Source organism: Oncorhynchus nerka, linkage group LG10 (assembly GCF_034236695.1).
Source record: "Oncorhynchus nerka isolate Pitt River linkage group LG10, Oner_Uvic_2.0, whole genome shotgun sequence".
Lineage (NCBI taxonomy): Eukaryota > Metazoa > Chordata > Actinopteri > Salmoniformes > Salmonidae > Oncorhynchus > Oncorhynchus nerka.
Window position 1 is genome coordinate 7,984,974 of NC_088405.1, and position 15,880 is coordinate 8,000,853.

Sequence of the window (15,880 nt, forward strand, 5' to 3'; positions counted from 1 at the left end):
GGGGCCAGACGACTGGCTGACTGATCTACCACCAGGGGAATCTAGGGGCCAGACGACTGATGCCTGGATGGCTGATCTGCCACCAAGGGAATCTAGGGGCCAGACGACTGGCTGACTGATCTACCACCAGGGAATCTAGGGGCCAGACGACTGGCTGACTGATCTACCACCAGGGAATCTAGGGGCCAGACGACTGATGGCTGACTGATCTACCACCAGGGGAATCTAGGGGCCAGACTGATGCCTGGCTGGCTGATCTACCACCAGGGAACATAGGGGCCAGACGACTGATGCCTGACTGATCTACCACCAGGGGAATCTAGGGGCCAGACGACTGATGCCTGGATGGCTGATCTGCCACCAGGGGAATCTAGGGGCCAGACGATGCCTGGCTGGCTGATCTGCCACCAGGGAATCTAGGGGCCAGACGACTGGCTAGCTGACTGATCTACCACCAGGGAATCTAGGGGCCAGACGACTGGCTGGCTGATCTACCACCAGGGAATCTAGGGGCCAGACGACTGGCTGACTGATCTACCACCAGGGGAATCTAGGGGCTGGCTGAGATCTACCGACTGGCTGGCTGATCTGCCACCAGGGAATCTAGGGGCCCACTGGCTGACTGACTGGCTGGCTGATCTGCCACCAGGGGAATCTAGGGGCCAGACGACTGGCTAGCTGACTGATCTACCACCAGGGGAATCTAGGGGCCAGACGACTGGCTGGCTGATCTACCACCAGGGGAATCTAGGGGCCAGACGACTGGCTGACTGATCTACCACCAGGGGAATCTAGGGGCCAGACGACTGGCTGGCTGATCTACCACCAGGGGAACATAGGGGCCAGACGACTGGCTGACTGATCTACCACCAGGGGAACATAGGGGCCAGACGACTGGCTGGCTGATCTGCCACCAGGGGAATCTAGGGGCCAGACGACTGGCTGGCTGATCTGCCACCAGGGGAATCTAGGGGCCAGACGACTGGCTAGCTGACTGATCTACCACCAGGGGAATCTAGGGGCCAGACGACTGGCTAGCTGACTGATCTACCACCAGGGGAATCTAGGGGCCAGACGACTGGCTGACTGATCTACCACCAGGGGAATCTAGGGGCCAGACGACTGGCTAGCTGACTGATCTACCACCAGGGGAATCTAGGGGCCAGACAACTGGCTGGCTGATCTACCACCAGGGGAATCTAGGGGCCAGACGACTGGCTAGCTGACTGATCTACCACCAGGGGAATCTAGGGGCCACACTCTGATTATTTTCTTAATTGAATTACCGACTGGTAGCTACATCCCAAAGGGCCAGAGCAGTGGGCTTTGGTGCTCTGCCGCTGTAATGAAGAGAAGACGAGGGAGGGAGAAGAGGAGCTGAGGGAGGAGGGAGGGAGCGAGGAGAGGAGCTGAGGGAGGAGGGAGGGAAAAGAGGAGAGGAGCTGAGGGATATAATTATGTGGTGAGGAGAGAGGGAGGAAGGGGAGGAGAGAGGCTGTTTGGAGGGAGGGAGAGAGGCAGGGTGGAGGGAGGGAGGGAGGGTAGGAGGGAGGAGGGAGGGAGAGGGAGGAAGGAAGGAGGGGGAAGGAGGGGGGAAGGGAGGGAGGGAGGGAGGGAGGGAGGGAGGAGGAGGGAGGGAGGAGGAGGAGGGAGGAGAGGGAGGGAGGGAGGAGAGGAGGGAGGGGGAGGAGAGGAGGGAGGGGGAGGAGGGAGGGGGAGGGAGGAGAGGAGAGGAGGAGGAGGAGGGAGGCAGGGTGGAGGAGAGGAGGGAGGGAGGAGGGAGGCAGGGTGGAGAAGAGGAGAGGAGGGAGGGGGAAGGGAGGGAGGGAGCAGAGGAGGGAGGGGGAGGAGAGGAGGAGGGAGGAGAGGAGGAGGAGGGAGGCAAGGTGGAGGAGAGGAGAGGAGGGAGGAGAAGAGAGGAGGAGGAGGGAGGCAGGGTGGAGGAGAGGAGAGGAGGGAGGAGGAGGAGCAGAGCCAGGGATAGTCCTCCCTCACCGTCTCTGACAGTATGACTGCCTCGGCGGGCTGCAGGGAGATGTCAGTGGTCTTCAGCTCCTTGTCAAAGATCTCCTGGTGTTTACTGTTCCTCTTCTCTTTCTTCTTCTCCTTCCTCTCCCTCTCCGACTCGTCGCGCTCCAGCTTGTCCTGGGACTTGCAGTGCAACTTCTTTGGCAGGAGAGGCTCTAGGGCAAAGCTGGGAGGGAGAGGACAACAGGGAGAAGGAGTGAACATGCAGTATTCAGATACATTGATTTGTGCAGATTTTGTTACGTTACACAGCCTTATTCTAAAACGGATTAAATTAAATAAAAACTTCAGCAATCTACACACAATACCCCATAATGACATCACAATACCCCATAATGACATCACAATACCCCATAATGACATCACAATACCCCATAATGACATCACAATACCCCATAATGACATCACAATACCCCATAATGACATCACAATACCCCATAATGACATCACAATACCCCATAATGACATCACAATACCCCATAATGACATCACAATACCCCATAATGACAAAGTACTTTTTTTTTTTTTTTTTTTTGCACATTTAAAAATAAAAAACTGAAATACCTTTATTTACATAAGTATTCAGACCCTTTGCTATGAGACTCGACATGTTTCTTATCACATACGTGTGTGTTGGGGACGTCCAGATGGAACCAGTAGAATGGATAGAACAGTAGTGTTGTGTATATTATTGAAAGCTGTGTTTTGAAAAAATTTCTCCTGACGTCCCCATTAGTCATATGTGCATCTGGACGTCCCCATTAGTCATATGTGCATCTGGACGTCCCCATTAGTCATATGTGCATCTGGACGTCCCCATTAGTCATATGTGCATCTGGACGTCCCCATTAGTCATATGTGCATCTGGACGTCCCCATTAGTCATATGTGCATCTGGACGTCCCCATTAGTCATATGTGCATCTGGACGTCCCCATTAGTCATATGTGCATCTGGACGTCCCCATTAGTCATATGTGCATCTGGACGTCCCCATTAGTCATATGTGCATCTGGACGTCCCCATTAGTCATATGTGCATCTGGACGTCCCCATTAGTCATATGTTCATCTGGGCGTCCCCATTAGTCATATGTGCATCTGGGCGTCCCCATTAGTCATATGTGCATTCATCATATGTGCATCTGGGCGTCCCCATTAGTCATATGTGCATCTGGACGTCCCCATTAGTCATATGCATCTGGACGTCCCCATTAGTCATATGTGCATCTGGACGTCCCCATTAGTCATATGTGCATCTGGGCGTCCCCATTAGTCATATGGCATCTGGGCGTCCCCATTAGTCATATGTGCATCTTCCCCATTAGTCATATGTGCATCTGGACGTCCCCATTAGTCATATGTGCATCTGGACGTCCCCATTAGTCATATGTGCATCTGGACGTCCCCATTAGTCATATGTGCATCTGGACGTCCCCATTAGTCATATGCATCTGGACGCCCCCATTAGTCATATGTGCATCTGGACGTCCCCATTAGTCATATGTGCATCTGGACGTCCCCATTAGTCATATGTGTGGCACGTCCCCATCATATGTGCATCTGGACGTCCCCATTAGTCATATGTGCATCTGGGCGTCCCCATTAGTCATATGTGCATCTGGGCGTCCCCATTAGTTAGCATCATCCCCATTAGTCATATGTGCATCTGGACGTCCCCATTAGTCATATGTGCATCTGGACGCCCCCATTAGTCATATGTGCATCTGGACGTCCCCATTAGTCATATGTGCATCTGGACGTCCCCATTAGTCATATTAGTGTGCATCTGGACGTCCCCATTAGTCATATGTGCATCTGGACGTCCCCATTAGTCATATGTGCATCTGGCATCGACCCCATTAGTCATATGTGCATCTGGACGTCCCCATTAGTCATATGTGCATCTGGACGTCCCCATTAGTCATATGTGCATCTGGCATCTGGCGTCCCCATTATTAGTCATCTGGACGTCCCCATTAGTCATATGTGCATCTGGACGTCCCCATTAGTCATATGTGCATCTGGACGTCCCCATTAGTCATATGTGCATCTGGACGTCCCCATTAGTCATATGTGCATCTGGACGTCCCCATTAGTCATATGTGCATCTGGGCGTCCCCATTAGTCATATGTGCATCTGGTGCACGTCCCCATTAGTCATATGTGCATCTGGGCGTCCCCCATATTAGTCATATGTGCATCTGGGCGTCCCCATTAGTCATATGTGCATCTGGGCGTCCCCATTAGTCTATGTTCATCTGGACGTCCCCATTAGTCATATGTGCATCTGGGACGTAGTCATCTGGACGTCCCCATTAGTCATATGTGCATCTGGACGTCCCCATTAGTCATATGTGCATCTGGACGTCCCCATTAGTCATATGTCATCTGGGCGTGCATTCTACTGGTTCCATCTGGGCGTCCCCATTAGTCATATGTGCATCTGGGCGTCCCCATTAGTCTATGGTTCATCTGGGCGTCCCCATTAGTCTATGTTCACGTCCCCCATAGTCATATGTTCATCTGGGACGTCCCCATTAGTCTATGTGCATCTGGACGTCCCCATTAGTCATATGTTCATCTGGGCGTCCCCATTAGTCATATGTGCATCTGGGCGTCCCCATTAGTCATATGTGCATCTGGACGTCCCCATTAGTCATATGTGCATCTGGACGTCCCCATTAGTCATATGTGCATCTGGACGTCCCCATTCTACTGGTTCCATCTAGTCATATGTGCATCTGGACGTCCCCATTAGTCATATGTGCATCTGGACGTCCCCCCCATTAGTCATATGTGCATCTACTGGTTCTATCTGGCGCCCCCCCATTAGTCATATGTGCATCTGGACGCCCCATTAGTCATGTGCATCTAGGCGCCCCCATTAGTCATATGTGCATCTGGACGCCCCCATTAGTCTGTGCATCTGGCGCCCCATTAGTCATATGTGCATCTGGACGTCCCCATTAGTCATATGTGCATCTGGGCGTCCCCATTAGTCATTGTGCATCTGGACGTCCCCATTAGTCATATGTGCATCTGGGCATTCCCATTAGTCGTCCCCATTAGTCTATGTGCATCTGTCATATGTGTGGACGCCCCCATTAGTCATATGTGCATCTGGGCGTCCCCATAGTCATATGTGGTCGTCCCCATTAGTCATATGTGCATCTGGGCGTCCCCATTAGTCATATGTGCATCTGGGCGTCCCCATTAGTCATATGTGCATCTGGACGTCCCCATTAGTCATATGTGCATCTGGACGTCCCCATTAGTCATATGTGCATCTGGACGTCCCCATTAGTCATATGTGCATCTGGACGTCCCCATTAGTCATATGTGCATCTGGACGTCCCCATTAGTCATATGTGCATCTGGACGTCCCCATTAGTCATATGTGCATCTGGACGTCCCCATTAGTCATATGTGCATCTGGACGTCCCCATTCTACTGGTTCTATCTGGACGTCCCCATTAGTCATATGTGCATCTGGACGTCCCCATTAGTCATATGTGCATCTGGACGTCCCCATTCTACTGGTTCTATCTGGACGTCCCCATTCTACTGGTTCTATCTGGACGTCCCCATTCTACTGGTTCTATCTGGACGTCCCCATTCTACTGGTTCTATCTGGACGTCCCCATTCTACTGGTTCCATATGGACGTCCCCATTCTACTGGTTCTATCTGGACGTCCCCATTCTACTGGTTCTATCTGGACGTCCCCATTCTACTGGTTCTATCTGGACGTCCCCATTCTACTGGTTCCATCTGGACGTCCCCATTCTACTGGTTCCATCTGGACGTCCCCATTCTACTGCTTCCATCTGGACGTCCCCATTCTACTGGTTCCATCTGGACGTCCCCATTCTACTGGTTCCATCTGGACGTCCCCATTCTACTGGTTCTATCTGGACGTCCCCATTCTACTGGTTCTATCTGGACGTCCCCATTCTACTGGTTCTATCTGGACGTCCCCATTCTACTGGTTCTATCTGGACGTCCCCATTCTACTGGTTCTATCTGGACGTCCCCATTCTACTGGTTCTATCTGGACGTCCCCATTCTACTGGTTCTATCTGGACGTCCCCATTCTACTGGTTCTATATGGACGTCCCCATTCTACTGGTTCCATCTGGACGTCCCCATTCTACTGGTTCCATATGGACGTCCCCATTCTACTGGTTCTATCTGGACGTCCCCATTCTACTGGTTCTATCTGGACGTCCCCATTCTACTGGTTCTATCTGGACGTCCCCATTCTACTGGTTCTATATGGACGTCCCCATTCTACTGGTTCTATATGGACGTCCCCATTTGTCACATAAACGTGTCCGTCTCTCTGTGTGTGTGTGTGTGTTTCTTTGTGTGTGTGTGGTTCTCTGTGTGTGCATGTCCGTCTCTGTGTGTGTGTGTCTCTCTCTGTGTGTGTGTGTCTCTCTGTGTGTGTGTGTGCCTCTCTGTGTGTGTGTGTGTGTGTGTGTCTCTGTGTGTGTGTGTGTGTGTGTCTCTCTGTGTGTGTGTGTGTGTGCCTCTCTGTGTGTGCGTGTCCGTCTCTCTGTGTGTGCGTGTCCGTCTCTCTGTGTGTGCGTGTCCGTCTCTCTGTGTGTGTGTGTCTCTCTCTCTCTGTGTGTGTGTGTCTCTCTCTCTCTGTGTGTGCGTGTGTATCTCTGTGTGTGTGTGTGTCTCTCTCTCTGTGTGTGTGTGTGTGTGTGTGTGTGTGTGTCTCTGTGTGTGTGTGTGTGTGTCTCTCTGTGTGTGTGTGTGTGCCTCTCTGTGTGTGCGTGTGTATCTCTGTGTGTGTGTGTGTCTCTCTCTCTCTGTGTGTTTGTGTGTCTCTGTGTGTGTGTGTGTGTGTGTGTGTGTGTGTGTGTGTGTGTGTGTGTCTCTGTGTGTGTGTGTGTGTATCATACCCGTCTGAGCCAGGTCTGGAGGGGGAGTTGTCAGAGGAGATGGAGTTGACTGAAGCCACAGAGAGTGGTCTCTGTTGTGAGGGCATGGTGAAGGAACGCAGCATTGAGCGAGGACGGGTCCCACGTCTGTCATCCACCGCAGGCTGCAGAAACAAACACACAGTTTACTGTCAAGGACACCATTATTTAATAACACACTGACAACATGACAGAGAGAGAGACAGAGAGAGACAGAGAGACAGAGAGCGAGAGAGAGTAAGAGAGAGAGAGAGAGAGAGAGACAGAGAGAGAGACAGAGAGAGAGACAGAGAGAGAGAGAGACAGAGAGAGAGAAAGACAGAGAGAGAGAGACAGAGACAGAGAGAGAGACAGAGAGAGAGAGACAGAGACAGAGAGAGAGACAGAGAGAGAGACAGAGAGAGACAGAGAGACAGACAGAGAGACAGAGAGAGACAGAGAGAGAGAGAGAGACAGAGAGAGACAGAGAGAGAGAGAAAGAGAGAGAGAGAGACAGAGAGAGAGAGAGAGAGAAACAGAGAGAGAGAGAGAGATAGAGAGACAGGGAGACAGAGAGAGAGAGAGACAGAGAGAGAGAGAGAGAGAGAGAGAGAGAGAGAGAGAGAGACAGAGAAACAGAGAGAGAGACCGACAGAGAGAGATTATTTAGCTACATATAACATTGGAAGTGAGTAGAGTCCTGACTATAAAGTCTGGCTATAACAAAGTTCTGTTCCTGGTGCCGTAGTTCCTGGGGCTGTAGTTCCTTGAGACAGTCTTCTGGGCTGCTGTCAGTCTGGCTAAAGTTCCTGGGGCCATAGTTCCTTGAGACAGTCTCCTGGGCTGCTGTCAGCCTGGCTAAAGTTCCTGGGGCTGTAGTTCCAGGGGCTGTAGTTCCTTGAGACAGTCCTGGGCTGTTGTCAACCTGGCTAAAGTTCCTGGGGCTGTAGTTCCTGGGGCCGTAGTAACTTGAGACAGTTCTGGGCTGTTGTCAGCCTGGCTAAAGTTCCTGGGGCTGTAGTTCCTGGGGCCGTAGTTCCTTGAGACAGTCCTGGGCTGTTGTCAACCTGGCTAAAGTTCCTGGGGCTGTAGTTCCTGGGGCCGTAGTAACTTGAGACAGTCCTGTGCTGCTGTCAGTCTGGCTAAAGTTCCTGGGGCCGTAGTTCCTTGTTGTCAGCCTTGTCTGTTGTGCTATGGCTGTGCTGTTCTGTCCTTACAGCATATTCATTATGGCCTATCTTTGAGTGATCAATACCCTCCCCCTCCTCCTATCTTTGAGTGATCAATACCCTCCTCCTCCTCCTATCTTTGAGTGATCAATACCCTCCTCCTCCTCCTATCTTTGAGTGATCAATACCCTCCCCCTCCTCCTATCTTTGAGTGATCAATACCCTCCCCCTCATCCTATCTTTGAGTGATCAATACCCTCCCCCTCCTCCTATCTTTGAGTGATCAATACCCTCCTCCTCCTCCTATCTTTGAGTGATCAATACCCTCCCCCTCCTCCTATCTTTGAGTGATCAATACCCTCCCCCTCCTCCTATCTTTGGATCTTTGAGTGATCAATACCCTCCCCCTCCTCCTATCTTTGAGTGATCAATACCCTCCCCCTCCTCCTATCTTTGAGTGATCAATACCCTCCCCCTCCTCCTATCTTTGAGTGATCAATACCCCCCCCTCCTCCTATCTTTGAGTGATCAATACCCTCCCCCTCCTCCTATCTTTGAGTGATCAATACCCTCCCCCTCATCCTATCTTTGAGTGATCAATACCCTCCTATCTTTGAGTGATCAATACCCTCCCCCTCCTCCTATCTTTGAGTGATCAATACCCTCCTCCTATCTTTGAGTGATCAATACCCTCCTCCTCCTCCTATCTTTGAGTGATCAATACCCTCCTCCTCCTATCTTTGAGTGATCAATACCCTCCTATCTTTGAGTGATCAATACCCTCCTCCTCCTCCTATCTTTGAGTGATCAATACCCTCCCCCTCCTCCTATCTTTGAGTGATCAATACCCTCCTCCTCCTCCTATCTTTGAGTGATCAATACCCTCCTCCTCCTCCTATCTTTGAGTGACCAATACCCTCCTCCTATCTTTGAGTGACCAATACCCTCCTCCTCCTCCTATCTTTGAGTGATCAATACCCTCCTCCTCCTATCTTTGAGTGATCAATACCCTCCTCCTCCTCCTATCTTTGAGTGATCAATACCCTCCTCCTCCTCCTATCTTTGAGTGATCAATACCCTCCTTCTCCTCCTAACTTTGAGTGATCAATACCCTCCCCCTCCTATCTTTGAGTGATCAATACCCTCCTCCTCCTCCTATCTTTGAGTGATCAATACCCTCCTCCTATCTTTGAGTGACCAATACCCTCCTCCTATCTTTGAGTGATCAATACCCTCCTCCTCCTCCTATCTTTGAGTGATCAACACCCTCCCCCTCCTCCTATCTTTGAGTGATCAATACCCTCCCCCTCCTCCTATCTTTGAGTGATCAATACCCTCCCCTCCTCCTATCTTTGAGTGATCAATACCCTCCCCTCCTCCTATCTCTGAGTGATCAATACCCTCCCCTCATCCTATCTTTGAGTGATCAATACCCTCCCCCTCCTCCTATCTTTGAGTGATCAATACCCTCCTCCTCCTCCTATCTTTGAGTGATCAATACCCTCCCCCTCCTCCTATCTTTGAGTGATCAATACCCTCCCCCTCCTCCTATCTTTGAGTGATCAATACCCTCCCCCTCCTCCTATCTTTGAGTGATCAATACCCTCCCCCTCCTCCTATCTTTGAGTGATCAATACCCTCCCCCTCCTCCTATCTTTGAGTGATCAATACCCTCCCCCTCATCCTATCTTTGAGTGATCAATACCCTCCTATCTTTGAGTGATCAATACCCTCCCCCTCATCCTATCTTTGAGTGATCAATACCCTCCTATCTTTGAGTGATCAATACCCTCCTCCTCCTCCTATCTTTGAGTGATCAATACCCTCCTCTTCCTATCTTTGAGTGATCAATACCCTCCTCCTCCTCCTCCTATCTTTGAGTGATCAATACCCTCCTCCTCCTCCTATCTTTGAGTGATCAATACCCTCCTCCTCCTCCTATCTTTGAGTGACCAATACCCTCCTCCTATCTTTGAGTGACCAATACCCTCCTCCTCCTCCTATCTTTGAGTGATCAATACCCTCCTATCTTTGAGTGATCAATACCCTCCTCCTCCTCCTATCTTTGAGTGATCAATACCCTCCTCCTCCTCCTATCTTTGAGTGATCAATACCCTCCTCCTCCTATCTTTGAGTGATCAATACCCTCCTCCTCCTCCTATCTTTGAGTGATCAATACCCTCCCCCTCCTCCTATCTTTGAGTGATCAATACCCTCCTCCGCCTCCTCCTATCTTTGAGTGATCAATACCCTCCTCCTCCTCCTATCTTTGAGTGATCAATACCCTCCTCCTCCTCCTATCTTTGAGTGATCAATACCCTCCCCCTCCTCCTATCTTTGAGTGATCAATACCCTCCTCCTCCTCCTATCTTTGAGTGATCAATACCCTCCTCCTCCTCCTATCTTTGAGTGATCAATACCCTCCTCCTCCTCCTATCTTTGAGTGACCAATACCCTCCTCCTCCTCCTATCTTTGAGTGATCAATACCCTCCTCCTCCTCCTATCTTTGAGTGATCAATACCCTCCTCCTCCTCCTATCTTTGAGTGATCAATACCCTCCTCCTATCTTTGAGTGATCAATACCCTCCTCCTATCTTTGAGTGATCAATACCCTCCTCCTATCTTTGAGTGATCAATACCCTCCTCCTATCTTTGAGTGATCAATACCCTCCCCTCCTCCTATCTTTGAGTGATCAATACCCTCCTCCTCCTCCTATCTTTGAGTGATCAATACCCTCCTCCTCCTCCTATCTTTGAGTGATCAATACCCTCCTCCTCCTCCTATCTTTGAGTGATCAATACCCTCCCCCTCCTCCTATCTTTGAGTGATCAATACCCTCCTCCTCCTCCTCCTATCTTTGAGTGATCAATACCCTCCTCCTCCTCCTCCTCCTATCTTTGAGTGATCAATACCCTCCTCCTCCTCCTATCTTTGAGTGATCAATACCCTCCTCCTCCTATCTTTGAGTGATCAATACCCTCCTCCTCCTATCTTTGAGTGATCAATACCCTCCTCCTCCTCCTCCTATCTTTGAGTGATCAATACCCTCCTCCTCCTCCTCCTCCTATCTTTGAGTGATCAATACCCTCCCCCTCCTCCTATCTTTGAGTGATCAATACCCTCCTCCGCCTCCTCCTATCTTTGAGTGATCAATACCCTCCTCCGCCTCCTCCTATCTTTGAGTGATCAATACCCTCCTCCTCCTCCTATCTTTGAGTGATCAATACCCTCCTCCTCCTCCTCCTCCTATCTTTGAGTGATCAATACCCTCCTCCTCCTCCTATCTTTGAGTGATCAATACCCTCCCCCTCCTCCTATCTTTGAGTGATCAATACCCTCCTCCTCCTCCTCCTATCTTTGAGTGATCAATACCCTCCTCCTCCTCCTCCTATCTTTGAGTGATCAATACCCTCCTCCTCCTCCTATCTTTGAGTGATCAATACCCTCCTCCTCCTATCTTTGAGTGATCAATACCCTCCTCCTCCTATCTTTGAGTGATCAATACCCTCCTCCTCCTCCTATCTTTGAGTGATCAATACCCTCCTCCTCCTCCTATCTTTGAGTGATCAATACCCTCCTCCTCCTCCTATCTTTGAGTGATCAATACCCTCCTCCTCCTCCTATCTTTGAGTGATCAATACCCTCCTCCTCCTCCTATCTTTGAGTGATCAATACCCTCCTCCTCCCATCAGTGTTAGTTAATAGCGTCTATAGATCCATGTCTAGGGGTGATTCAGTGTGTGTGTGCTCTTCCATACTGTACTGGCCCAGGGTCTGGCAGGTAACACTGCCAGTAGCATTGTGTCCCAGCTACAGTAGGAATGACTCTGAGAAGAACAGGACACAATAGAGTGTTGTTCAGGAAGACCACAAATATCATGTCTATACTTGGGGAGATGGAGAGTTAAGGACCTGAAATACTGAGCCACGGTCAGTCTGTTCTGTTCTCTCCATGCGTCAACAACACCACCATGTTATCACATGAAAACGTTGGTGTAAAATAATCCTCATTGTGTCCATCATTTTGACAACACTGCAGGTGATGGCATGAAAGTTTGTTCGAGGAAATAAATCCAGGGATACTTTTTAATGGGCCAACAACGGGAGAGGAGAGAGAAGAAGTAGCTCAAGAGGAACTGCTCCTCCCTATCTTCAGGCTCTGCTCAAACTCAACACTCTATCTGCCACCTCTGGTCTCTAGGCCCTCCCACCCCTAGGGGAGGGCAGCTCTCCCTCCCTACCTTCAGGCTCTGCTCAAACTCAACACTCTATCTGCCACCTCTGGTCTCTAGGCCCTCCCATCCCTAGGGGAGGGCAGCTCTCCCTCCCTACCTTCAGGCTCTGCTCAAACTCAACACTCTATCTGCCACCTCTGGTCTCTAGGCCCTCCCATCCCTAGGGGAGGGCAGCTCTCCCTCCCTACCTTCAGGCTCTGCTCAAACTCAACACTATCTGCCACCTCTGGTCTCTAGGTCATCCCACCCCTACGGGAGGGCAGCTCTCCCTCCCTACCTTCAGGCTCTGCTCAAACTCAACACTATCTGCCACCTCTGGGCTCTAGGCCCTCCCACCCCAATGGTGGAACCAGCTTCCCCCTGAAGCGAGGACAGCAGAGTCCCTGCCCATCTTCTGAAAACATCTGAAACCCGCCCTCTTCAAATAGTATCTTAAATAATCCTCCTTCTCACACTCCTTTCACTTGAGCCTCCCCACCCCTTCTAGCTCGGACTCTACTGACAGCTCAGACTCTCCTGACAGCTCTGACTCTACTGACAGCTCGGACTCTTCTGACAGCTCTGACAGCTCGGACTCTTCTGACAGCTCGGACTCTACTGACAGCTACGTTTTTGAGGGAAAATCTACTTTCTATGCCTGTGATATGTGGTTGTCTCACCAAGCTACCTTAAGATGAATGCATTAACTGTGATATGTGGTTGTTCCACCTAGCTATCTGGAGATGAATGCACTAACTGTAAGTGGCACTGGCTAAGAGTGTCTGCTAAATTACTAACATGTCAATTTAAAATGAGTAGGAGAGAGTAGGATGAGAGGAGAGGAGGAATTAGGACAGAGAAAGAGGAGAAGTAGAGAGGAAGAAAGGAGAGGAGAAGAGAGGAGAGCAGAGAAGAGAGGAGAAGAGAACGGAGAATAGGAGAGATGAGAAGAGAAGAGAAGAGAGGAGAGATGAGAAAAGAGGAGAGCAGAGAAGAGAGGAGACGAGAGCATAGGAGAGAGGAGAAGAGAAGAGGAGAATGGAGAAGAGTGCATAGGAAAGAGGAGAAGAGAGGAGGAGAGGAGAAGAGAGGATAAAGAAGAAGAGAGGAGGAGAGAGAAGATAGGAGAGGGGGAGAGAGGAGGAGAAGAGAGGAAGAGGGGGAGAGAGGAGGAGAAGAGAGGAAGAGGAGGAGAAGAGAGGAGGAGAGAGGAGAAGAGAGGTGGAGAGAGGAGGAGAGAGGAGAAGAGAGGTGGAGAGAGGAGGAGAAGAGAGGTGGAGATAGGAGGAGAGAGGAGGAGAAGAGAGGAGAAGAGAGGTGGAGAGAGGAGGAGAGAGCACAGGAGAGAGATATTACCAGTGTCTTGACTCCGTACTGTTTCTCCACTTTCTCTCTGAGCTGTTTGAAGCAGGCCTCCAGGCGGTCATGGAAAGGCCTCAGAGCCTCAGACACTTTCTCTCCATGGATACGAACTCCATCAGCTAGGTAAGGGATCTGGAAACACACAATGATCACAACGGTCATCTAAAGGGGTTTGAAGATACACACACACAGACACACATACACACAGACACACACGTCAAGTAAGGGACCACAACACAAAAAAATGGACACAAAACTCCATAACATTCCTCTCCTACCGGTGTCAGGTGGTATATTATACTCCATAACATTCCTCTCCTACTGGTGTCAGGTGGTATATTATACTCCATAACATTCCTCTCCTACTGGTGTCAGGTGGTATTTTATACTCCATAACATTCCTCTCCTACTGGTGTCAGGTGGTATATTATACTTCATAACATTCCTCTCCTACTGGTGTCAGGTGGTATATTATAGTCCATAACATTCCTCTCCTACTGGTGTCAGGTGGTATATTATACTCCATAACATTCCTCTCCTACTGGTGTCAGGTGGTATATTATACTCCATAACATTCCTCTCCTACTGGTGTCAGGTGGTATATTATACTCCATAACATTCCTCTCCTACTGGTGTCAGGTGGTATATTATACTCCATAACATTCCTCTCCTACTGGTGTCAGGTGGTATATTATACTCCATAACATTCCTCTCCTACCGGTGTCAGGTGGTATATTATACTCCATAACATTCCCCTCCTACTGGTGTCAGGTGGTATATTATACTCCATAACATTCCTCTCCTACTGGTGTCAGGTGGTATATTATACTTCATAACATTCCTCTCCTACTGGTGTCAGGTGGTATATTATACTCCATAACATTCCTCTCCTACTGGTGTCAGGTGGTATATTATACTCCATAACATTCCCCTCCTACTGGTGTCAGGTGGTATATTATACTCCATAACATTCCCCTCCTACTGGTGTCAGGTGGTATATTATACTCCATAACATTCCCCTCCTACTGGTGTCAGGTAGACACTGGGACTTAGAACTGTTAATTAAGTCCGAACTCACAGTAAGTCATGGTGTGTGTGTGTGGGGGAGTGTACTTGTTTGCGTGTGTGTGTGTGTGTGTGTGTCTGTGTGTCTTTAGAACCCACGCCTGCTGAGAAAGCCAAGGGAACATGGCCGTGTTCATTAAAACCCCGGTAGAATGTAGAAGGCCTGGTTGCCATAGTCACCTCACCGCCCCATGCTCCTACTCTCTAGACACACTGTGTGTTTCTATTCTGTTATCACACTGCTCCTTTACATGACACAGCAAAGCTAAGAGTACACTGGACTGACACTGGACTGGCACGGGACTGACACGGGACTGACACTGGACTGACAAGACTGACACAAGACTGACACAGGACTGACACAAGACTGACAAGACTGACACAAGACTGACACAAGAATCACAAGACTGACACAAGACAGACAAGACTGACACAAGACTGACAAGACTGACACAAGACTGACAAGACTGACAAGACTGACGCAAGACTGACACAAGACTGACACAAGACTGACACAAGACTGACAAGACTGACACAAGACTGACACAAGACTGACAAGACTGACAAGACTGACACAAGAATGAAAAGACTGACACAAGACTGACAAGACTGACACAAGACTGACAAGACTGACTCAAGACTGACAAGACTGACTCAAGACTGACAAGACTGACAAGACTGACTCAAGACTGACAAGACTGACACAAGACTGACACAAGACTGACACAAGACTGACACAGGACTGACACTGGACTGACAAGACTGACACAAGACTGACAAGACTTACACAAGAGTGACACAAGACTGACACTGGACTGACAAGACTGACAAGACTGACACAAGACTGACAAGACTGACACAAGACTGACAAGACTGACACAAGACTGACACAAGACTGACAAGACTGACAAGACTGACACAAGACCGACAAGACTGACACAAGACTGACAAGACTGACAAGACTGACACAAGACCGACACAGGACTGATAGAGAGTGTAAAAGCAGGCAGGCAGGTGGGAAGCTAGAGCGACGCACAATTGGCCCAGCGTCGTCCGGGTTAGGGGAGGGTTTGGCCGGAGTAGGCCGTCATTGTAAAATAAGAATTTATTCCTAACTGACTAGCCTAGTTAAA

At 49.8% G+C, this 15,880-nt stretch overlaps 1 pseudogene; it reads right to left on the reverse strand.

The window, feature by feature from the left end:
* LOC115115761 (dedicator of cytokinesis protein 1-like) overlaps nucleotides 1–15,880 on the reverse strand; it is a 209,631-nt pseudogene that overhangs the window by 41,213 nt on the left and 152,538 nt on the right.